This window comes from Piliocolobus tephrosceles, chromosome 6 (genome assembly GCF_002776525.5).
Source record: "Piliocolobus tephrosceles isolate RC106 chromosome 6, ASM277652v3, whole genome shotgun sequence".
NCBI classification, from domain to species: domain Eukaryota; kingdom Metazoa; phylum Chordata; class Mammalia; order Primates; family Cercopithecidae; genus Piliocolobus; species Piliocolobus tephrosceles.
This window is the reverse complement of record NC_045439.1, coordinates 111884866-111908759: the sequence shown is the minus strand read 5'-3', so window position 1 is coordinate 111908759 and position 23894 is coordinate 111884866. Positions and strand designations below refer to the sequence as shown.

At 43.6% G+C, this 23894-nt stretch overlaps 1 protein-coding gene and 1 pseudogene across 1 annotated transcript in view; both read right to left on the bottom strand.

Annotated features, from left to right (window-relative positions):
* SPTSSA (serine palmitoyltransferase small subunit A) overlaps positions 1 to 23894 on the bottom strand; it is a 36542-nt gene that overhangs the window by 5632 nt on the left and 7016 nt on the right. The gene's annotated exons all lie outside the window — the stretch shown is intronic.
* Positions 11768 to 13323, bottom strand: LOC111552900 (annotated as a pseudogene).

Here is a 23894-nt window from a genome sequence, read left to right as displayed (position 1 = left end):
TGTACCTTAATGTTGTCAACCTGACCTCACCTTCCATACTGCAGACAGATATTTCTGCCTACTTACTGTACATTTCCATCTATGGCATTCAACAAGGTAACTTAAATTCAAACTGAACTCATTAACCTTTTCCAAAACTACCTCTTCCTATGAGTCCTATTTTTCCAATTGACACAACTATTCGCCAAGTCATCCAGTCTAGAAGGCTTTTTATTCCTTCTCCCCACACTCAAATTATGACTTCTCAGTTCTTCCCCAACCCCTACAAATGACTCTTAAATCTCACCCCCCCAACCTTAATCAATGATAAATGATTAAAGCATGAAGGTATCTCCTTACCTGTCAATCACTGGCTATAGGGTGGCATACAGAAAATCCACCTAAGCAAGAAAGCTGCTTGGCAGAGGACAATACTCTGAAGAAAGAGGGAGCTATAAGTCATTACCAGCCAACACTCACGGAGGCTGGGGGGGTGGGGTACATCAGCTATTAAAGGGGACTTAAGCTAGGTGCAGTGGCTCATGCCTGTAATTCCAGCACTTTGGGAGGCCGAGGTGGGAGCATTACTTCAACTCAGGAGTTCGAGACTAGTCTAGGCAACATAGTAAGACAATGTCTCTACCAAGAATAAAAATAAAATTAACCTAAAAAAAAAAAGAAAGGAGACCTAGGTGAGGACCAACCACAAGTACCATGCTACTTTTCCACTGTACTTCCCAACAGTTCAAACCACTCCCTAATACACACATATCCTACTTGCAGCCATATTACAAGAGTCTCAGAAAACAACATTATATATTTCCATACTGCTCTGGTTTTGCTTTTTTTTTTTGAGACAGAGTCTCGCTCTGTCGCCCAGGCTACAGTGCAGTGCTCACTGCAATCTCCGCCTCCCGGGTTCACGCCATTCTCCTGCCTCAGCCTCCCGAGCAGCTGGGACTACAGGTGCCCACCACCTTGCCCGGCTAGTTTTTTGTATTTTTAGTAGAGACGGGGTTTCACCGTGTTAGCCAGGATGGTCTCAATCTCCTGACCTTGTGATCCACCCGTCTCGGCCTCCCAAAGTGCTGGGATTACAGGCTTCAGCCACCACGCCCGGCCTTGCTTATTGTTTAATAATAATATAAGTAAGAATAACAGTGGCGACAGCAGCTTTCACTTTGCGAATGTCTAGTGTGTGTCTGGTACTAGTTAAGCACTTCATCAAGTTCCAGTAACCTCCCCAACAACAAAGTAAAGGGGCTAGTTCCAAACCAAATCAGTCCAACTCCGGTGTGTCTGTGTTCTTAACCACTACACGACACACTTTCCTACATATGAAATGCCCTATTCTCCCTGGTAAAACCCAACAATTCTAGCTCAGTAGTTATCTCCTTTTCTATTAGGCCTTAGGCCTTCCCTGGCGTTCATAATTTTTCCCATTCTTACCCCAGCCCCTTGGCAGAACTAATTATTCCTTAATGCTCATAAAGCTCCTTTAATACTTTATATGAAAGTGAGTAACACAGCACTTACCACCTGACATTACCTATTTGTAGATGTACTTATCTCACTAAACTTATCAACTCCTTAAACAGAGAAATAATATTATTTTTGTATCTCCAGCATCTAACAAAAAACATGCTAAATAGACATTTGATGACCAGAGACTGTCATGTGACTAGATTCATTATGATGCTTTCTACATATTCCACACATTACTGTGGCTGACAAACTTGATAATGACTACAGAAAAGACAAAACCAGTTTCCAGGCAATATTGTAGTTAAGAACAAATTTTGCTTTTTTTTACAGCTTTTATGTAAACCTTATAAATACATATGCCAAACAAATGAAAATGGTATAGTAATAATCTTAAGGTCACTGGCTCAATTTCAACTCCAGTAGGAGTGATTACTATAAATCAGCTATCTGAATATGTATGTTACATAGTCTTTAAGGAACTAATTCTTCAATTTAGTATGGAGAATATATCACTTAAGGAACATGCATAAATTAGCCTAACAGGGATTATTCCACTATAAATCAAGAATCTGAAACTTGGCCGGGCATGGTGGCTCAAGCCTGTAATCCCAGCACTTTGGGAGGCCGAGGCGGGTGGATCACCTGAGGTCGAGAGTTCAAGACCAGCCTGGCCAACATGGTGAAACCCCGTCTCTACTAAAATTACAAAATTAGCCAGGCGTGGTGGTGCATGCCTGCAATCCCAGCTACTTGGGAGACTGAGGCACAAGAATCGCTTGAACCCAGGAGGTGGAGGTTGCGGTGAGCTGAGATGGCGCCATTGCACTCAAGCCTGGGCAATAAGAACAAAAACTCCATCTCAAAAAAAAAAAAAGAATCTGAAACTTCAGCTCAATTTTCTGAACATTAAATTTTCAAGCTTTTAAATTTTTTACATGCATATAAAAGCATGATTTTTAAATTCTAAGTGAAACGTAACTTATCAAAACTTGAACAGGTTTTTTGCCTGGTTAAAATACAAGATACTAGAGCTCAAGACTGTATACACACTCCAGCATGGGTAATAGAGTGAGACCCTGTCTCTCAAAAAAAAAAAAAAAAATGTTGCCAGGCGAGGCAGTTCACACCTGCAACCCCAACACTTTGGGAACTTAAGACAGGTGGATCACTTGAGACCAGTGAGGCAGGAAAATAGGATCTGGAGGCAGGGAACACAAGGCCAATCCACACTTCAGCTATGACAGAAAATAGCTCCCCCATAGTGTGTAGGCCAAGCAGATGACTTTGTAACTTTACTTCACCCTCTCCATCTACATAGAGTGTACACCAGGTAACCAATGGAATCCTCTAGAGGGTATTTAAACTCTCAAAAATTCTGTAACAGGGCCTTTGAGCCCCTATGCTCAAGCCCGCTCCTACACTGTGGAGTGTACTTTCGTTTTCAATAAAACCCTTCATTCCTTCCTTGATTTGTTTGTGCATTTTCACCAGTTCTTTGTTCAAAACGCCAAGAACCTAGACACCCTCCACAGCTAACATATTTTGGCAAGCCAGCCAGGAGGAAGAGGTAAGCCTGAAGTTTGGGAATTTTTTTTTTTCCTCCTTTCTCCTTTTCTTTTCTGCTCCACACAGGGGAATATTGTTCTCTCTCTTTTCCTTTCCCACCCAGGACCCACGTGGGTAGCACCTAAACATGGAAGCAACTGCAGGTTTCTGACCATGGCTAGTGAAACTAAGGGGTTTCCATGTGGAGAAGCCTAACTACCACCGCCCAGTCCACTTAAGGAACCTGGGTCTTTTTTCTTTTTTTTTTTTCTTTCTTTCTTTTTCAGTCTTCTAGCGGCTGCTTTTTTGTTTTTTGTTTTTTTGAGACAGAGTCTTACTCTGTTGCCCAGGCTGGAGTGCAGTGGCACAATCTCAGCTCACTGCAACCTCCGCCTCCCAGGTTCAAGCGATTCTCCTGCCTCAGCTTCCTGAGTAGCTGAGATTACAGGCGCCCACCACCACACCCAGCTAATTTTTGTATTTTTAGTAGAGACACGGCTTCACCATGTTGACCAGGCTGGTCTCAAACTCCTGACCTCAGGCAATTCCCCCACCTTGGCCTCCCAAAGTGCTGGGATTACAGGTGTGAGCCACCTTGTGAGGCCTCAGCACCTGTTTATAATTGCCCTGGACTCTTTTCTTTTTTTTTTAATCTTTTCCGCACGTGGTCCCTGATTGCTACATGTGGTACAGCTCAGAGCAAAGTCACCCATGTTTCAGGGGACTTAAATCTTCTTTTCTTAGACTAAATTTTTCCCTTATCATACTCAACTGGCTAAGGAAAAGGCCCACTCAGCATCCAGTTCTCATTACAGTTCATGGCTATTCTTCCAAAGCTCATAGTAGGCTCGGGAGGGGAAAACCTGCATGTGGCACTGGTGCCCACCTACGGTCAGAGACATCTGGCACTCTAAGATTGGACCCCACAGGAGGACGCTCCAGGGGTCCTGCAGACCTCAACCTGCCCAAAGGGGATGCTCTTGGCAGAGGTTCTGAGGTCTAATACTAGGCCCTCCTTAGAATTTACTCTCGCAGTTGCAATGAATGCTGTTTGGCCCCAACATTGTTTGGAATCTGGAGTTTACTATTGAATGGGAAAGTGGAATGGCATTACATGCATCCAGGCTTTTGTGCTGTGGTTCTAAGCAGAGGCCTGGTTAACAGGTGACACGCTCCTTGGCTACTGTTTGGCCCCAGTGCTCCTTGGAGTCTGGGGGAGGTTTGGCCTTTAAAAATCAAACTGCCATGGAGATTGCTTTACCCAAAATTTTGGTTCATAGTCTTCCTTGGATTATCTCTTGGGGTAAAGTAAAACCGCCAAGCTTGTATTGCTATCTCGTGGTTAAGGCTCCAAGCTATTGGATCTTCCTTTGTGTGTGTCTATACATGTCTAGATATGTTTTGTTTTTTTGTTTTTTTGAGATGGAGTTTTGCTCTCGTTACCCAGCTGGAGTGCAATAGCACAGTCTTGGCTCACTGCAACCTCTGCCTCCCAGGTTCAAGTGATTCTCCTGCCTCAGCCCCCCAGTAGCTGGGATTACAGGTGCCCACCACCACACCCGGGTAATTTTTGTATTTTTAGTAGAGATGGGGTTTCACCATGTTGGTCAGGCTGGTCTCTAACTCCTGACCTCAGGTGATCCACCTGCCTGGGCCTCTCAAAGTGCTGGGATTATAGATGTGAGCCACCACTCCTGGCAAAGGATACTTTCATACATAGAATTGGAGTCATATTTTTCTCTCTCTCTGCCTAATTTCTCCAAAATTTGCAAACTATTTGTGAATATTCTTAATTCATGGTAATGTGTCTGTTTGCATACAGTCAAACAGGGTTGCTAGGGCCGCTCAGGGATAGAGAACCCAGCAATCTGGCATGCCAGCAAAAGGGTAAGAATTTCTTACCACTCAGTTTCTGGCCCGCTTTCTCTATAAGCAAAATGGTTAATCTCCTCTGTAAAGTTTTAAATTAATTGGTTTAATAATAATAAGAGCTTAAATCAAATATTTTGTCAGAAAATAGAAAGTGTAATGCCTTTTAGTTCATGTGACTTTAGCAATCTTTGGGAAATAAAGATGGTTTTAAAGATTATTGGTAAAAATGTATTCAAAATGTAAACATTTGGTCTAAATTATGTTCAAATACTAGGTTTGCTAAATGCTTTACGGTCATAAACTGCTTCCTTCGCTTTTGAAAATTGTTTAACTTGCCTGCCTTTCAGCTAGGTAAGGCCAGGGGACATGTGGAGTTGGCCACACCCCTAGTTATGCTAGAAACAGTCAAATCTTATCAGAACATAACTTACCAGGTTTTACACTAAAGTTAAAATTGCTAAGAGTCAGGTCAGGTACGGTGGCTCACATCTGTAATCCCAGCATTTTGGGAGGCCGAGGTGGGTGACTCCCGAGGTCAACAGTTTGAGACCAGCCTGGCCAACATGGTGAAACCCCATCTCTACTGAAATACAAAAATTAGCTGGGCGTGGTGGCGGGCTCCTGTAACCCCAGCTACTCAGGAGGCTGAGGCAGGGGAATCGTTTGAACCCCGGAGGCAGAGATTGTAGCAAGCCAAGATTGCGCCATTGTACTCTAGCCTGGGCCACAGGGCAAGGCTCTGTCTCAAAAAAAAAAAAAAATTGCTAAGAGTCATCATTGTAACATGCAATAAGACTACCTGAAACAGGTCAGGCGCGATGGTTCATGCCTGTAATCCCCCAACACTTTGAGAGACCAAGGAGGGCAGATTACTTGAGGTCAGGAGTTCAAGACCAGACTGGCCAACATGGTGAAACCCCGTCTCAGCTAAAAATATAAGTTAGCCAGGTGTGGTGGTGGGTGCCTGTAATCCCAGCCACTTGGGAGGCTGAGGCACGAGAATCACTTGAACTGGGAGCAGAGGTTGCAGTGAACCAAGATCACGCCACTGCACTCCAGCCTGGAGCAACAGAATCGGGCTCCATCTAAAAGAAAAAAAAAAAAAAAACAACCGTCTCTACTAAAAAATACGAAAAACTAGCCGGGCAAGGTGGCAGGCGCCTGTAGCCCCAGCTACTTGGGAGGCTGAAGCAGGAGAATGGCGTAAACCCGGGAGGTGGAGCTTGCAATAAGCTGAGATTGCGCCACTGCACTCCAGCCTGGGTGACAGAGCAAGGCTCTGTCTCAAAAAAAAAAAAAAAAAAAGACTACTAAAAACAGTTTTACATGCAAGCTGTGTAAAAATAGTAGAAAAAAATATTTTTTCTTTTTGGTAAAAGGTTATAAAAGGTTTTTGCGTCTTTAAAATTTCTAGGCCAGGCGCAGGGGCTCACACCTATAATCCCAACACTTCAGGAGGCTAAGGCAGGCGGGTCACCTGAGGTCAGAAGTTCGAGACCAGCCTGGCCAATGTGGCCAAACCCTGTCTACAAAAACATACAAAAACTAGCTGGGTGTGGTGGCATGCACCTGTAATCGCAGCTACTCAGGAGGCTGAGGCAGGAGAATTGTTTAAAACTGGGTGGCAGAGGTTGCAGTGAGCCGAGATCACACCACTGTACTGTAGCCTGGGTAATAGAGCAAGACTCTGTCTCAAAAAAAAATAAATAAAATAAAATTTCTGAGTCATCATTTTGGCAAAATATATAATGTATGGTAATCTGGAATTCCAAAATCAAACTTCAGTTTCAAAATTGTCTTTCCAAATGCCTGACTTTCTGGATGGATCAGAGGATCCCTGAAAACATCCGGAAAAGAGGTAAACAGGATTATTTGACATGTTTAGGTACATGGGATTGCCAAAACGATGTTCAATCTTCTTTAGGTTATATTTTTGTTAACAATACTATGTTCCAAAATTGTATTGGATTTCTAAAATTCTAATGTCTAAGTATATATTATCAACTATAATTATGGTTATTATGTTAAGTTATTGTAAATCACAGAAATAACCAAATCAACCCAGTTGATACTACAATTATTTAAAATAGTTTATAACTAATGCTTGGTGCCATATTACTGGGAAGACAATTAAAGCTTCACGTACATTAGGTCACCTGGTGCACCATTTAAACATTTTAAACATTTTATAAAGTGGTTTCATTCCATTGCTATCTGGTTGTATAAAGCTTTCCCATGCAAGAGGGCTAATGTTGTAACAGTAGATTACTATGCTACAGTGTATTTTCACCAGGTAAAAAAAGCTTTTTATCATTTGAATCTTCTGAGAACATTAGAGAAAGACTGTCCTTCCCATCCACACTACAACAAAACTTTGGGACCTTGGGCTTTGGGTTCATGGTCTCGCAACTGAGAGGGGTCCCTCCACACTTTTGGAACTGCATCTGCTGGAACCTTTGAGATAAAGCTAACCAGGGAAATTTCTCCCAAGAAGATAGCAACCTTGATGTGAACAGCTTTTCCAAGTTCACAGAGTAAGACTTCTACTATCATGAAACTCTTATCTTTGAATATTTTTTTCTTGCCTACATCTCTACGAACAATAGAAGTGGAAAAGGGGTCTGTTATGTGCATTTATGGGGTATACTTTTATTTATGAAGGAGTCTGCAGCCAGCCTTCTACCTGGATAACCTTATACTTTGACAGATAACAAATGAAGGCCCAATGTAGGTAAGAAACCTTAATGGTACACACATTGCCTCATAATCAGTCAAAAACAAAACACTGGTTCACTCCTCTTAACCCACATCATGGGTTAAAGAGAACGCTGCCAGGAGGCCTTCACTCTTCTAGTAGGGCATCAGTTATTTGGCTCTTTTTCCATGGTTTAAAGTGAAAGAAGCAATGATTAGAAACGTATCCCTCGTGATAGGCTCTATAGCACATTCTACTTTAAAAGCTTTATCACACAACAGACTTTAAATTCTCTTGTGAAAGTTACACTAAATAATAGAATTGGCTCAACAGAGAAGTATCTGTGCAGCTGCTGGCACCTGTGGCCTATGGAGAAATACAGATTGCATATGATAAAAATTCAATTGCAGGGGATTAATGAAAAGACCACTTAATCAGCTGGGCGCAGTGGCTCACGCCTGTAATCACAACACTTTGAGAGGCTGAGGCAGGTTGATCACCTGAGGTCAGGAGTTTGAGACCAGCCTGGCCAACATAGTGAAACCTCATCTCTACTGAAAAGACAAAAATTAGCTGGCCGTGGTGGTGGGCACCTGTAATCCCAGCTACTCGTGAGGCTGACGCAGGAGAATCGCTTGAATCTGGGAGGTGGAGATTGCAGCGAGCCGAGATTGTGCCATGGCACTCCAGCCTGGGTGACAGAGCGAGACTCCATCTCTTTAAGAAAATTTAAAAAATGAAAAAAAAAAAAAAAAAAAAAAAAGACCATTTGGTCAAGCAAGTAGACTCTTCATCCAGGTCATTCTTTAATCTATGTAATTTTAGGTGGTTTGGTATGGGGACCCGGGTAAGGAGCATACTCCGAACTCTTGGTATTATCCTCCCAACAGTCATAATAATCGTCTCCCTGGAGTGCTGTATTGTCTCAAAGGTTTTAAATGCTTGCATGCAGCCATCTCTAGAATGTCATATTATCTCTCTTCAACTAGAATGACAAGAGCTGAAGGAAATGTGCAACCATGAGGACTTAACCTATAAATGATGTGCTGAGACTGGAAACGAAAATGATGGTAACTGAGAGTGGTCCTACAGCCCTAAGTTTTGGTCATACTCTTACCTAAGTGAGACCCTGAACAAAAAGGGGGAATTTTTTAACAAAATCCTGGGAGGCCATTGTTTTGGACTAAGTTCATCCACTGGGCCCCAACAGACCAAACCAAACCAAAGCGGGGCTGTTTGTGCTAAGACTTTAAGGAAACACATGGGTTCTAGAACAGACAAGGTTTTGTTTTTTCTTCTGCAAATCTCTGTAACAAACATTTCTGATAGCATAGGCATCTACCTCTGAAGTTCCCATTAAATCTTTTAACCAAATTCATTCCCTCTCACCTAGAGACCATAAAGCTTCAGATGATCACGCAACAAAGGTTCCAGCCAATTCCAAGTGAAGCCACCACCCCTGGCCATCAAGAAGCTACCCTGCTGGCAGGGCACAGGGGCTCACGCATGTAATCCCAGCACTTTGGGAGGCTGAGGTGGGCAGATCACTTGAGGTCAGGAGTTCAAGACCAGCCTGACCAACATGGTGAAACCCCATCACTACTAAAAATACAAAAATTAGCCAGGCATGGTGGTGGGTTACCTGTAATCCCAGCTACTTGGGAGGCTGAGGCAGGAGAATCGCTTGAACTCGGGAGGCGGAGGTTGCAGTGAGCCACGATCATGCCATTGCAGTCCAGCCTGGGCAACAAGAGCGAAAACTCCATCTCAAAAAAAAAAAAAAGCTACCCTACCTTCACTAGATAGAGCAGGGCGAGAGTTCTGTGGTCCCCAATAGGTAGGGACTAGACCACAAGGCAGCATGAAGTAGTTATAGAAAAATAACATTGGTCCCTCTGCCTCCCATAAAGATTTATGGGAATCACATCTCTCAGTGGGGAGATGAGGCAGAAAAATAGTGTCTGGAGGCACAGAACATCAGGCCGATTCACACTTCAGCTATGACAGGAAATATCCTCTCCATAGGGTGTATGCCAAGTAAATGACTTTGTAACTTTACTTCATCCTCTCTATTTACATAGGGCATACCCCAAGCAACCAATGGAATCCTCTAGAGGGTATTTAAACTCGCCAAAATTCTATAACCGGGACTTCGAACCCCTGTGTTCAGGCCCACTCCCACACTATGGAGTGTACTTTCATTCTCAATAAAACCCTTCATTCCTTCCTTGCTTTGTTTGTGTGTTTTGACCAAGTCTTTGTTCAAGACACCAAGAACCGGGATACCCTCCACCATTAACACCAAGAATATGAGACCAGCCTGGGCAACATGGTAAAACCCCATCTCTTTTACAAAAAAAATACAAAAATTAGCTGGGCCTGGTGGCACACACCTATAGTCCCAGCTACTCTGGAGACAGAGGTGGGAGGATCACTTGAGCCTGGGAGGTTGAGGCTACAGTGAGCTGAAATCACATGGCTATACTCCAGCCTGGATGACAGACTGAGACTCTATCTAAAAAGATAAAAAGTTTTTTAAAAAATAATAAATTAGCTATACAGGGACACAGTAAGTGAACAAGCAGATAACAGGACAGTGAGGAACTTCTAATAATCAAAAAATGCGGGCCGGGTGTGGTGGTTCACACCTGTAATCCCAGCATTTTGGGAAGCCAAGGTGGGAGGATCACTTGAGGTTAAGAGTTCAAGACCAGCCTGGGCAACAACAGTGAAACCCTGTCTTTACAAAAAAGAAAAAGAAAAGAAAACAATTAGCCAGGCATGGTGATGTATGCCTGTAGTCCCAGATACTCAGGAGGATGAGGCAGGAGTATTGCTTGAGCCTAGAAAGCGCAGGTTGCTGTGAGTCAAGATCACACCACTGCACACTAGCCTGGATGACTGAGACCCTGTCTCAAAGAAAAAAAAAATTTTTTAATTTCTTGATCACCTGACCTCATGATCCACCCACCTCGCCCTCCCAAAGTGCTGGGATTACAGGCGTGAGCCACCGCACCTGGCCCCTCTTTTTTTTTTTTTTGAGACAGTGTCTTGCTCTGTCAACCAGGCTGGAGTGCAATGGCACGATCCTGGCTCACTGCAAACTCCACCTCCCAGGTTCAAGCAATTCCTCTGCTTCAGCCTCCTGAGCAGCTGGAATTACAGGCACATGCCACCATGCCCAGCTAATCTTTTTTTTTTTTTTTTTGTGGGAAACCAGCTCACATTTAATTGTGACATTTTAAAATTGTACAAGTATTTTGACATCTGCCCCCCACATTTAGTCTTAAAATGACAGAAAAACAACCAATCACAGGTTTAATACATTTATCCCTTCAGTTCCTATTTGCAGCACCCAATATTCCTTTGAAATATGAAACAGACCTGGCAGTAGCCAACAGTAAATTTCTGCCCACCGCCTCCCACCCCCAACGGAGTTGAAAAGTTCAGGTTTAGTGTTGTTGCAGTGGCACTTGTCCATAACTGGTACCTCCCCATAGTTGGGGGACGTTAAATATACCAGTGAAAATAGTTTTTTCCCCTTCAAGGGGAAGAAAGAAAATCACTCCTCAAAACCCAGCAGAACTGGCTGTGAGGTCTTTCCTCCTATCTCATCTCTTTAGGGTTTTTTTTTTTTTTTTTTTTTTTTGCAGTGGAGCAAGAGACCAAAACCTAACCTGAGTTACAAGAAACAAGACAGTAATGGCTATAAAGGGAGTGACCAGGAGCAACCGGGACACTCCTTTACCTCCCATGTCCAATGTATGTGCTTCACAGAAAATAAAATAATAATAACAAATCCACAAAATACAACAGCTAGAATTACAAAATCCATTCATCCAAGGGTGGTAGAAGGCAGGATGGAAAGGTGGAAGGGTAAATGGCACAGGGAGAAAAACAAAGTATTCAAATCAGTCCAGGCACAGGGACTAGCAAACGCTAGAAAATAGCTGCAGAAAAACTTGTGGTCCTTTCAGACTCACGGCGATGTTAAAAATCCACACACTGGTGTCTGGGAACATTCTGCCTTACGTGTACCAGAGACAAAAATTTCAGTTCAGAGAGAAGGGAATATGCAGAGGGCCCTTGGCAGAGTGGGTCCTGCCTTCCCTGGCAGGGGGAGGTGAACAGGGAAAAGAGCTGCCACGGCTTTCTTCCAATCCCGCCCATTCCGTTTGGATGGCAGGCAACTCAGCGGCCTGCAGCAGCCTTCAGTTTGGCAGGCGACAGATGCGGTGAAGGGAACTTCTCTGCAGAAGTAGAGCTAGTCGGGGCCGACTACAGATAGACTATCTTGTGGAAGAGTCTGTTGCTTAAGAAGACCACCAAGGAGAAGAGGTGCAACTGGAAGAGATATGCTTTGCCAGGGGTCTTTGCTTCATTGGCGCTGATAATGAATAAAGGAAAGAGGATAGAGAAAAGGCAGTCGCCGGGCGCGGTGGCTCAAGCCTGTAATCCCAGCACTTTGGGAGGCGGAGACGGGCGGATCACGAGGTCAGGAGATCGAGACCATCCTGGCTAACACGGTGAAACCCCGTCTCTACAAAAAAATACAAAAACTAGCCGGGCGAGGTGGCGGGCGCCTGTAGTCCCAGCTACTCGGGGAGGCTGAGGCAGGAGAATGGCGTGAACCCGGGAGGCGGAGCTTGCAGTGAGCTGAGATCCGGCCACAGTACTCCATCCCGGTCGACAGAGTGAGACTCTGCCTCAAAAAAAAAAAAAAAAAAAAAAGAGAAAAGGCAGCCACTGATAATATATGAGGACTGCACTGCTGTGAGAAAAGCCAAGGGCAAACCAAACCCAAAGTAGTAAGGCCAATTCCTTTCTATGTTAGACAACTGCTGGTGCATTTCAATTCCTTTATTGAACCAACGATATTCAAAGCAGTAGTGAGTAGAGAAGGGACATATGCAGGAGACTAACCAGCTGACTGACAAGATGGATGGGAAAGAGACTCACAAACATTCTCTGAATGAGGAAGAGCCTGCAGCAGAAGGTTGAAGAGCATGTCACCAATTATTTTGCTGACACTAGGGAATGCGTGAGGCTTCCTCCCTGATACCTCAAATGCCAGATCAGCTATATCCTGAAACCAAGTGGCAATCACCACTTTGCTAAGCACAAACAAGGGGAGCACCCAAAGAGCACTGAAAATTGACGTGAGGAAGAATTCCAGCCACGATCAAACATCTCCATGTAGTGATGGGTCATCGATAATTTGGGCTGTTACTGACTGAAGCACAGGAATAAATACTCGATAAAACAAGAGGAGACTGAACCAGAACACTCCACCATTCCAAGTACAACACTGGAAAATTCTACTAACAATATGTGGCTCACTCTCTTGCTTCCGCTCTATACTCTGGGCTCTTCTCTGTGACAAGACACTACTTGCCCTTCTTCGACGCTGCTCCTCTCTCTTTTGCTGGATTCGAGCAAAAGATCGAATGGTACAAATACCATTGAGATGGTATTTTGAGATGGTACAAATACCCCAGATGGAGTCTTTGATTCCTCTGGCAAGGTCCTGGAGAACGGTTTTGACACTGTCAGCCATCTCTTCACCACCAAACTCAACTACACAGAGGAGAGAGAAGAATCCCCAAATCTCTCATCACGAAGGATCCGCAGCTCCGGCCCGGCCCCTCACCCACCATGGCTGGCTCTGCGGGGCGCTTTCAGGGCCAGGGCCGCTGCACCCGCACTGGGCACGCCCGGGCCGCATGGCGCTAATTTTTATATTTTTAGTAGAGATGGGGTTTCACCATGTTGGCCAGGCTGGTCTTGAACTCCTGACCTCAAGTGATCCGCCCACCTCAGTCTCCCAAAGTGCTGGGATTATAGGCGTGAGCCACCACACCCGGCCTAGGCATTGGTTTTATGATGACATTCGGAAGTGCTCTCACAAAGCTAAACATATATATAACAAAGTATACCGGCTATAATTTGCTATCTGGTATAGATTTCTCAATCCATCTCATTCTGTAACAAGCCTCTCAAAATTTAAAGTATCCTTGACACACTGTGAATTTTAAGAAATGAGTAGTAGAAACAGTACAGCACTAGAGGAGACCCAGGTTTGAGTCATAACTCTGCCATCCCTGTTTGTGTCAAAAGCTCTCTGAACATTAGTCTCCTTATCAATAAAATGTGGACATACATCACCTATCTTTCAGGGTTGTGAGAATTCAGAATCGAACCTATTCTGCAAGAGAAGGCAATGTAATCCTCATTAAAACTGTTCTTTGAGGGTTTGAGCATTTAACATCATGACTTAGACCTGTTTGCCCAAGTTCATCCTGCTACTAATTTGTTATTAATTTATAGTGTAATCCTGGGATGTCACAACCTCTCTGGACCTGAGTTTCTTCATAAAATGAGGTCCTTTCTTTCATTAACATGGGATTCCACTTGTCTGAAGAGGACACTTAGGTACCACCTGTCAATCGTCCATAAGGCAATCTTCTGTTTCACATGTACACAAAGAAAAAATGTAAAAATTAATCAGTTATATGCAATACACATGTATTGGAAGATAATATACGAAGTAATAGAGTAATCTTTCTATTTACCAAACTCTTCTTGTTGTTTGTATAAGTGCCAGTAGCGATACACAAATTAATCAGGTCTATATTCTAGACGGGGTTCCATGACTCAAGCAATAGAGAACAAAGTGCAATCTAGAATACAACCTCAAAAACTAAAAAACGGGCTGTTCTCTTTTGTGTTTATGACTTGTCTGTAAACACTGACTTAAGTGTTTGACAGAGCACCTCTACTGAGCCTTTGCTTCCAGCTATAGTGCATCGCTTGGTAAAGCAGGTGCTTCCTGAACCATCCCAGAACTGAGCAAATAATGTGCCAGGATACTGTGCAGGTGCTGAAGATAAATGTTTGTTCAAGGGCTGAATGAACAATCAGAAGTTCTTTATAACCTGGGCATAACATAAATATTTTATGGGTTCCATGGACATAAAAGCAAGTAGATGTGAAGCCATATATAGAATCTGTATGTTGTTTTCTCTTCTTTAAGAGGAATCTCCTAAACATAAGCTAAGTTTCCAGCAAGCTAGGAAAGAAATAAAGAATTTTTTTTTTTTTTTTTTTTTTTTTCCCCAAAAAAGCCATTATCGGCCGGGCGCTGTGGTTCAAGCCTGTAATCCCAGCACTTTGGGAGGCCAAGACAGGCGGATCACGAGCTCAGCAGATCGAGACCATCCTGGCTAACACAGTGAAACCCCATCTCTACTAAAAAATACAAAAAAACTAGCTGGGCGAGGTGGCGGGCGCCTGTAGTCCCAGCTACTCGGGAGGCTGAGGCAGGAGAATGGCGTAAACCCGGGAGGCGGAGCTTGCAGTGAGCTGAGATCCGGCCACTGCACTCCAGCCTGGGCGACAGAGCGAGACTCTGTCTCAAAAAAAAAAAAAAAAAAAAAGGCCATTATCAGCAACTTAAAAAAAAAAAAAAGTCCTGTAATAAAGAGAGGAAATGCTTTACATATAAATACAGTACATTAGAAAGAAAACCATAGCAACTAACATTTCCTGTTCCAATCAGTAACTCTAAACTATCATCACCCACCTTAATAATCTAATCACAAGACTTTGGAAAAATTAAAGGTAGTTTCTCATTGGGAAAAGGTCATAGACATTTGTTCCAGTGGGTATGACTTATACATCTTCACTACTCTAAATAATTTTAATGATTTAAGTCTGATTACATTAGTCACATTAAAAAGCAAAGCTAAAAACAACATTTAAAGCAATCCAATCCTATATTAATCAAATTTCTTTTGTAAAATCAATTCTAGGCTGGGCGCGGTGGCTCACGCCTATAATCCCAGCGCTTTGGGAAGTCAGGGTGGGTGGATCATGAGGTCAGGAGATGGAGACCATCCTGGCTAACATGGTGAAACCCCATCTCTAATACAAAAAATTAGCCGGCCATGGTGGCAGGCGCCTGTAGTCCCAGCTACTCGGGAGGCTGAGGCAGGAGAATGGCGTGAACCCAGGAGGCAGAGCTTGCAGTGAGATCGTGCCACTGCACTCCAGCCTGGGTGACAGAATGAGACTCCATTTAAAAAAAAAAAAAAATCAATTCTAAAATGCTATTTAACCTTAGAAATACTCAAAAGTTGTGATAAATCAAAGAAATCATCTTAATGAAAAGAGAAAACAAAGCATTTGACGAAGTATTATCACATGCTGTTTACTGAAAAGCAATCAAAGCCCTAAGGGAAAGCAGCTGCAGGCTACTGAATGAGGCCCCAAACAGGAAATCTTCCTTATTACTGTAGTTTTCTTTACCCTTGACCTTAAAAAACTGCAGATCACCACCAACAGAAATGTAAAGGAAGTGGTGGCTCACGCCTATAATTCCATCCCAGCACTTTGGGAGGCCGGGGCGGGCATTATCACCTGAGGTCAGGAGTTTGAGACTAGCCTGTCCAACATGGTGAAACCCCATCTCTACTAAAACTACAAAAATTAGCCTGACACGGTGGTGCACACCTGTAATCCCAGCTACTCGGGAGGCTGAGACATGAGAATCACTTGAACCCAGGAGGCGGAGATGGCAGTGAGCCGAGATCGTGCAACTGCAGTGGAGCCTGGGAAACAGACTGAGACTCCATCCCCCACAAAAAAAAAGAAAGTTAATTTTTCCCAGATATATCGACTATCTCTTGATACTTTTCTAGTTTCCTTACATTGAAGCAAGTGGAAAATATTATACTGTCACAATTATTATACTGTCACAGTCCTCTGTATGTTAACCAATTTGATATTCATGGGTCATGTTAAAGGACAGCACATCACCATCAGAAGTTAGTGTTTAGCAAGCAAAATCCATTCTCTAAGCTTTCTATAGTGTGCTGATTATACAAACTTAAGTATGAAAATTGTTTTTAGAAACTACAACTTGACGACAAGCTCTTTTAAAACTAAACAAACAACAAAGCATGCTGCTGAAATCAGTAATGATCACAAACTGAATATTTTTCACTATGGACTAAAATCCTGGACATGGTTTGTAGCTCTATTCCCAGGGACACTGAGGCTATGGTGTCTCTGGCACACCTTTATTGATTTGAGTTTCTATTACCCTCAGGAAGATTTGAAGTCCCATTGTTATGGGAAAAAAAAATTCTCAGTCTGCTCTGAAATACAATCTGTTCTGCTACAGCACATGTTTCTGTAACATCAGATAATTCACATATGACTAGTAGAGTATAGGAGCTGTATTCCTTCATATGGGATATTTCATCAGTTAGGGGAGCAGATTAGCGGGAAGATAATTAGGTGACCCTTGAAAACAAGGGTTTGAGCTGTGCAGGTCTACTTATACTAAGTATAAGTAGTACACTTATACATGGATTTTCTTCTGCCTCTGCCACCCCTGAAACAGCAAGACCAACCCCTCCTCCTCCTCATGACTTTCTTTCCTCTAGCTTATGTAACTGTAAGAATACAGTATATAATACATATACAAAATATGTGTTAATCGACTGTTAATGTTATCAGTAAGACTCTGGTCAAAAGTAGACTATTAATAAAGTTTCTGGGGAGTCAAAAGTTATACACAGATTTTCAACTGCCTGTGGGGTGAGGATGAGGGCCTGGGGGCAGCACTCCTAACCCCTAAGTGGATCAAGGGTCAATTGTATCACCTCAAGTAGGAAACATCTCTCAACTCAGCTATACAGACAGAAGTCCTTTTAACTCTACTTTAAGAAAATCAGAGCCGGGCGCGGTGGCTCAAGCCTGTAATCCCAGCACTTTGGGAGGCTGAGACGGGCGGATCACGAGGTCAGGAGATCGAGACCATCCTGGATAACATGGTGAAACCCCGTCTCTACTAAAAAAGCTACAAAAAACTAGCCGGGCGAGGTGGCGGGCGCCTGTAGTCCCAGCTACTGGGAGGCTGAGGCAGGAGAATGGCGTGAACCCGGGAGGCGGAGCTTGCAGTGAGCTGAGATCCGGCCACAGCACTCCAGCCTGGGTGACAGAGCGAGACTCCGTCTCAGGAAAAAAAGAAAAAGAAAATCAGAAATTCGCGTTTGCACCCAGTCTCCCTCTTCAGAGAAAGGCACCTCCAGGGTAGCACAGCTCTCAGCTAATGTGGCAGGTGGCACTGCCCCTACACTGCCTCAATGGCAGCCCACACTATCTGCATTACATCAGCACCTACTGCTGACATTTCCATTCAACTTTGTCCATGCTTTGGTCATGTCCCCTCGGGCAGCTTCCAGTGAAGCTGAGCTTCGTGCCTGTCTGGGATATCCCAAGTTATTCCCTCAAAATGCCAAGTATTGTGTTTGTTAGTGCTTGCATACTACATTGCATACATTTTGAGTGGTCTGCCTCAATGCTATTTTCCCATAAACCCTATTATTTTGCAATTTTTCAGAAACATATATAATACATGCTGACCAAAATCCTTGTATTAGTAAAACTTCTATTTCTCATAACTATTGATCATAAATACTATCTTTCTACCATTCCATAACTACTATTTTTTCAACATTCCAATTTATAAAAATTGTATATCCTCTATCAAGTACATCTTCTGGAACACATAGCTTAAATTATTTATTTTTTGTTTGTTTGTTTGAGACGGAGTCTCGCTTTGAGGCCCAGGCCAGAGTGTAATGGCGAGATCTCGGCTCACTGCAAACTCCGCCTCCCAGGTTCACGCCATTCTCCTGCCTCAGCCTCCCGAGTAGCTGGGACTACAGGCGCCCGCCACCACGCCCGGCTAATTTTTTGTATTTTTTAGTAGAGATAGAGACGGGGTTTCACCGTGTTAGCCAGGATGGTCTCGATCTCCTGAACTCGTGATCCGCCGCCTCAGCCTCCCAGAGTGCTGGGATTACAGGCATGAGAAACCGTGCCTGGCCAGCATAAATTATTAAATTTGAGCATTTGGGGTTTGTTCTTTAAAAAAAAAAAAAAAAAAGAGGCCAGTTCCAATGGTTCACACCTACAATCCCAGCACTTTGGAAAGCTGAGGCAGAAGGACTGCTTGAGGCCAGGAGTTCAAGACTAACCTAAGCAACATAGTGAGACCCTGTCTCTACTAAAAATTTAAAAATTAGGCATGGTGGTGTGTGCCTGTAGTCCCCACTACTTGGGAAGCTGAGGCGGGAAGATCGCTTGAGCCCAAGAGTTCAAGGGTACAGTGAACTAAAGATTATGCCAGCCACTGAACTCCAGCCTGGGCAACAGGGCAAGACCCTGTTTTAGGGGGAAAAAAAAAAAAACCTATCTTAGCTCCCATGTACCATAAATGTTACAACACTCATAGTCTGGAGGAATCATAAAGTCTTTAAGAAAATGGAGACAGGGCCTATAGTGATCACTACTCACAAATCACTAGAATCACATGCTGAAACACTGCTGCGGAATATCAATGTGTGGCTCCCACTGCCATTAACCCAACCATGATGTTTTCTGCCTGTCCTGGTACAGACCATTTAGTTCTTGTTAAGCACAGGCTTCATTATTTTCTACCTTTACCAACCAAAAACTACTAAAGAAAAAGTCAATATTCTAAGGAGTACAGTTAAGAGATATCCTAACATTCACACTGAATCAGCCAAATATAAAGGCTAACATGTAAAAGAGGCTAGAGCAGTTTTCTTCAAACTAAAGCAGTGGTGCCCTGGAGGTAACAAGACAACTTTTCAGGAGGTTAGGATACTTTAAGGAGAAACCAGTTAAAAGTGGTCTGCTTCCACTGTACTCCCAGAGCTTGATCTGTCTGAGAATTCTTGTGGTTTGCTGGTTGTCCTTCCCATCCTCCCTTATAAATGTATTCACTTCTCCCACATTATTTCCTAATTTTACGATTGTGCATTTCCCAGCCAGGTACAGCGTCTCATGCCTGTAATCCCAGAACTTTGGGGGGCCAAGGTGGGTGGGTCACTTGAGGTCAGGAGTTCAAGACCAGGCTGGCCAACATAGTGAAACGCCATCTCTACTAAAAATACAAAAATTAGACAGGTATGGTGGTGGGCGCCTGTAATCCCAGCTACTCAGGAGGCTGAGGCAGAATTGCTTGAACCCAGGAGGCCAAGGCTACAGTGAGCCAAGATTGTTAACACTGCACTCCAGCCTAGGTGACAGATCAAGACTCCATCTTGAGGAAAAAAAAAAAAAATAGGAGCCGGCACGGTGGCTCACGCCCGTAATCCCAGCACTTTGGGAGGCCAAGGCGGGCGGATCATGAGGTCGGGAGTTCGAGACCAGCCTGGCTAACATGGTGAAACTCCGTCTCTACTAAATATACAAAAAATCAGCAGGGTGTGGTGACAGGCACCTGTAATCCCAGCTACTGGGAAGGCTGATGCAGGAGAATCACTTGAAACCAGAAGGCAGAGGTTGCAATGAGATGAGATCGCGCCACTGCACTCCAGCCTGAGCAAAAGAGCGAAACTCTGTCTCAAAAAAAAAAGAGTATATTTTTTATACATTCACAGAATATCTCTGGAGAGATGCACAGGAAACTGCTGACACTGGTTGTCACAGGGTGGCTCAGCAGGGGTGGAAGGAAGACTGTCACCAGCTACCTTTTTGTGTCTTTTGCGTTTCAACCATAAGGATGTATAATCTATTTTATTTACAACTTAAAAATTCACATTTTCCAAACTCCCAAATACTTTAATTAGTATATTGAGATGCAAAAAAAGTCCTTTTTGGCCAGGTGCAGTGGCTCACGTCTGTAATCCCAGTACTTTGGGAAGCCGAGGGGGGAGGATCACGTGAGAATTAAAAAATGCTAAGTTGTAAGCATCTGAGGATAAAGCAAAAATCTAAGAAAATAATTTAGTTGCTACTGAAAATAACATATAGCTTAAAATTTGTAATGCTCTTTTTTCATTATCATTCAAAGACTACCCTCAAATCAAAACACTGACTTTTGCCTCTACCACTGCCTCCTCTCACAGACCTTTGCCTATTCCAAACCCCATAACCAGAGTTAACCTTTAAAAACTTAAATAAAAGGGGCCAGGTGCCATGGCTCACGCCTGTAATCCCAGGACTTTGGGAGGCCGAGGTGGGCAGATCACCTGAGGTCAGGAGTTCAAGACCAGCCTGACCAACATGGCGAAACCCTGTCTCTACTGAAAATACAAAATTAGCCGGCTGTAGTGGTACGTGCCTGTAATCCCAGCTACTTGGGAGGCTGAGGCAGGTGAATCACTTGAACCTGGGAAGTGGAAGTTCTGGTGAACCGAGTTCACACCATTGCACTCCAGCCTGGGCAACAAGAGTGAAACTCCGTCTCAAAAAAAAAAAAAAAAAAAAAAACTTAAATAAAGGTAAATTGGATCACTCTTCACTCAAGACCTATTCTTCCTCTGGCCCTTACAGGCCCTCCATTGACACTCTGACCTCACTACCCATCACTTTGGCCCAGGCTCACTCTGCTCCAGCCACACCTGCCTCAGTGACCCTCCTCACACATGCCAGGCAGGCTACTGACTCAGGGACTTTGCACTGGCTGTTCCAGCTCTGCTCTTCCCCCACATTAACTCCTTTACCACCTTTATATTTTGCTCAAATACCCCTCCCTCCTCCATGAAGCCTCTCCTGATATTCTCTTTAAAAACCAGCAAGTCTATTGGGCGCAGAGGCTCATGCATATAATCCCAGTACTTTGGGAGGCCAAAGCAGGCAGATCACCTGAGGTTAGAAGTTCAAGACCAGTCTGGTCAACATGGCGAAACCCCAGCTCTACTAAAAACACAAAAATTAGCCAGGCATGGTGGTAGATGCCTGTAATCCCAGCTACTTGGGAGGCTGAGGCAGGAGAATCACTTGAACCCGGGAGGCAGAGGTTGCAGTGGGCCAAGATCGTGCCACTGCACTCCAGCCTGGGTGAAAGAGTGAGACTGTCTCAATAAACAAAAAAACAAAAACAAAAACAAAAACCAACAACTCCATCACACCCCCACATTTCTGACACCCGGGCCATGATCTACTTCTCTATTACTTCGTTACTATGAAAGTTCCATGAGGGCAGGAATCTTTGTCTCTTCTGCTCACTGATGTATCACAAGCACCAAAGCCAGCATCTGGTACAAGGAATGCACACAGTATTTGTTGAATTAATGGATGGCCCCAGCCTACTTTTTCAACTTTATTTCCCACCTATTCTTCCCAAAAGAGTGCCTGCTCCAGCCAGTCTGACTGGAATACTCACCATCCCAGTGCACCTCTGTACCCTGGTCTGTACCTTCTTACCCATATTGGGGAAGACAAACAAACCCACTCAAATGCCTCCCTGAAAGTTCTCTGAGCACTCCCAATCCATCATGCCCTTCCTGCCCTACATCCCAAAGCATCTGCTGCCTAGCTCCCTCAGCTGAAATACCACCAGAAGGCTCTATCTGATAACATGTGTACATTCTTATTTTTCCTGAAACTACTCCCTAGTTTCCCTAAAGGAAGAAATGAAATCCATCTTCTTGGAAACTCAGACAGAACTCAGGACAATACATTAAAAATGGAAAAACAAAAATGCTTTTAGGTTCTATTTTTTTCCATCCAAAATGAAAATAGCTTGGAATCCCAGGGAGGAAAAAAATGTGTGTGTGTGTATATATACATATATATGTGTATATATACACATACACATACACACACACACACACACACACATATATATATATATATTTTTTTTTTTTGAGACAGAGTCTCCCTCTGTCACCCAGGCTGGAGTGCAGTGGCGCGATCTCGGCTCACCGCAAGCTTTGCCTCTCGGGTTCATGCCATTCTCCTGCCTCAGCCTCCCGAGTAGCTGGGACTACAGGCGCCCACCACCACGCCCAGCTAATTTTTTTGTATTTTTAGTAGAGGCGGGGTTTCACCGTGTTAGCCAGGATGGTCTCAATCTCTTGACCTCGTGATCCACCCGCCTCGGCCTTCCAAAGTGCTGGGATTACAGGCGTGAGCCACTGCACCTGGCCCCAAAAATGTATATTTTTTTTATCATTTTATTTTTTTTTAGAGACAGGTCTTGCTATGTTTAGTCTGGTCTCAAACTCCTAGGCTCAAGTGATCCTCCCACCTCAGCCAACCAAGTAGCTGGTATTACAGGTGCAAGCCACTGTACTCAGCACTTATTATTTTTTTAATTGACACATAATAAGTAATTGTACCTATTGGCTGGACATGGTGGCTCATGCCTGTAATCCCAGAACTTTGGAAGGCCAAGGCAGGAGGATTACTTAAGGCCAGGAGTTCAAGATCAGCCTGGACAAAATGGCGAAACCCCATCTCTACTAAAAATACAAAAATTAGCCAGGTATGGTGGCAGGCGCCTGTAATCCCAGCTACTTGGGAAGATGTGGCAGAACTGCTTGAACCTGGGACGTGGAAGTTGCAGTGAGCTGAGAGCATGCCACTGTACTCCAGCCTGGGTGACAAGAGTGAAACTCCATCTAAAAAAAAAAAAATTATTATTATTATATTATTATACCTATTTACGGAGTATAGTGTGATATTTTGATACATGTATACAGTGCATAATGTTCAAATCAAGGTAATTAGCATATCTATCACCTCAAATATTTATCTTTATTTGTGTTGGGAACATTCAACATCTGCTCTCCTAGCTATTTGAAAATATACAATAAAGTATTAATTAGAGTCACCCAATAGTACTAGAACTTATTCCTCTTATCTAGCTGTAATTTCGTATTTGTCAACCAACCTCTGGCTACCCCCTTCCCAACAAAATGGGAAGGGGACTTCCCTTACCCTTCCCAACAAAAATGTATATTCTTATGGTTCACTTGCCTACTTTATTAAATTTTTAAATGTCAGTGAAAAAAAGTATTACTGGATTTTAACCAGTGAAAGTATTCAAAAGGTATGAGCACCTGCCTTCATCTCCTCAAATCTTAGCTTGAGAAGCCCTTCATCATCTGACCTTTCCTGCTATTCACACCCCACTTCACTGGGCTCCAGCCAAACTGGCCTCTCTGCTAGTCCTGAAACATGCCAGGCTTCCTCATGCCTCAGGCCATTTGCATATCCTGTGCCTTTTGCCTGGAATGCTCATTCCTCTAGAATTATCTCCCTGCTTAAATATTTCCAAATGTCCTCTCCTGGCCACTCTGGCTAAAACTGGGGAGCAGGGAATAAAAAAAAAAAAAAAAAAAAAACTCAGCTGGGCATGGTGGGTGGTTCACACTTGTCCTAGCACTCTGGGAGCCCAAGGCTGGGAGATCACTTGAGCCCAGTAGTTGGAGACCAGCCTGGGCAACATAGCAAAATCCTGTTTCTACAAAAAAAAAAAAAAAAAAAAAAA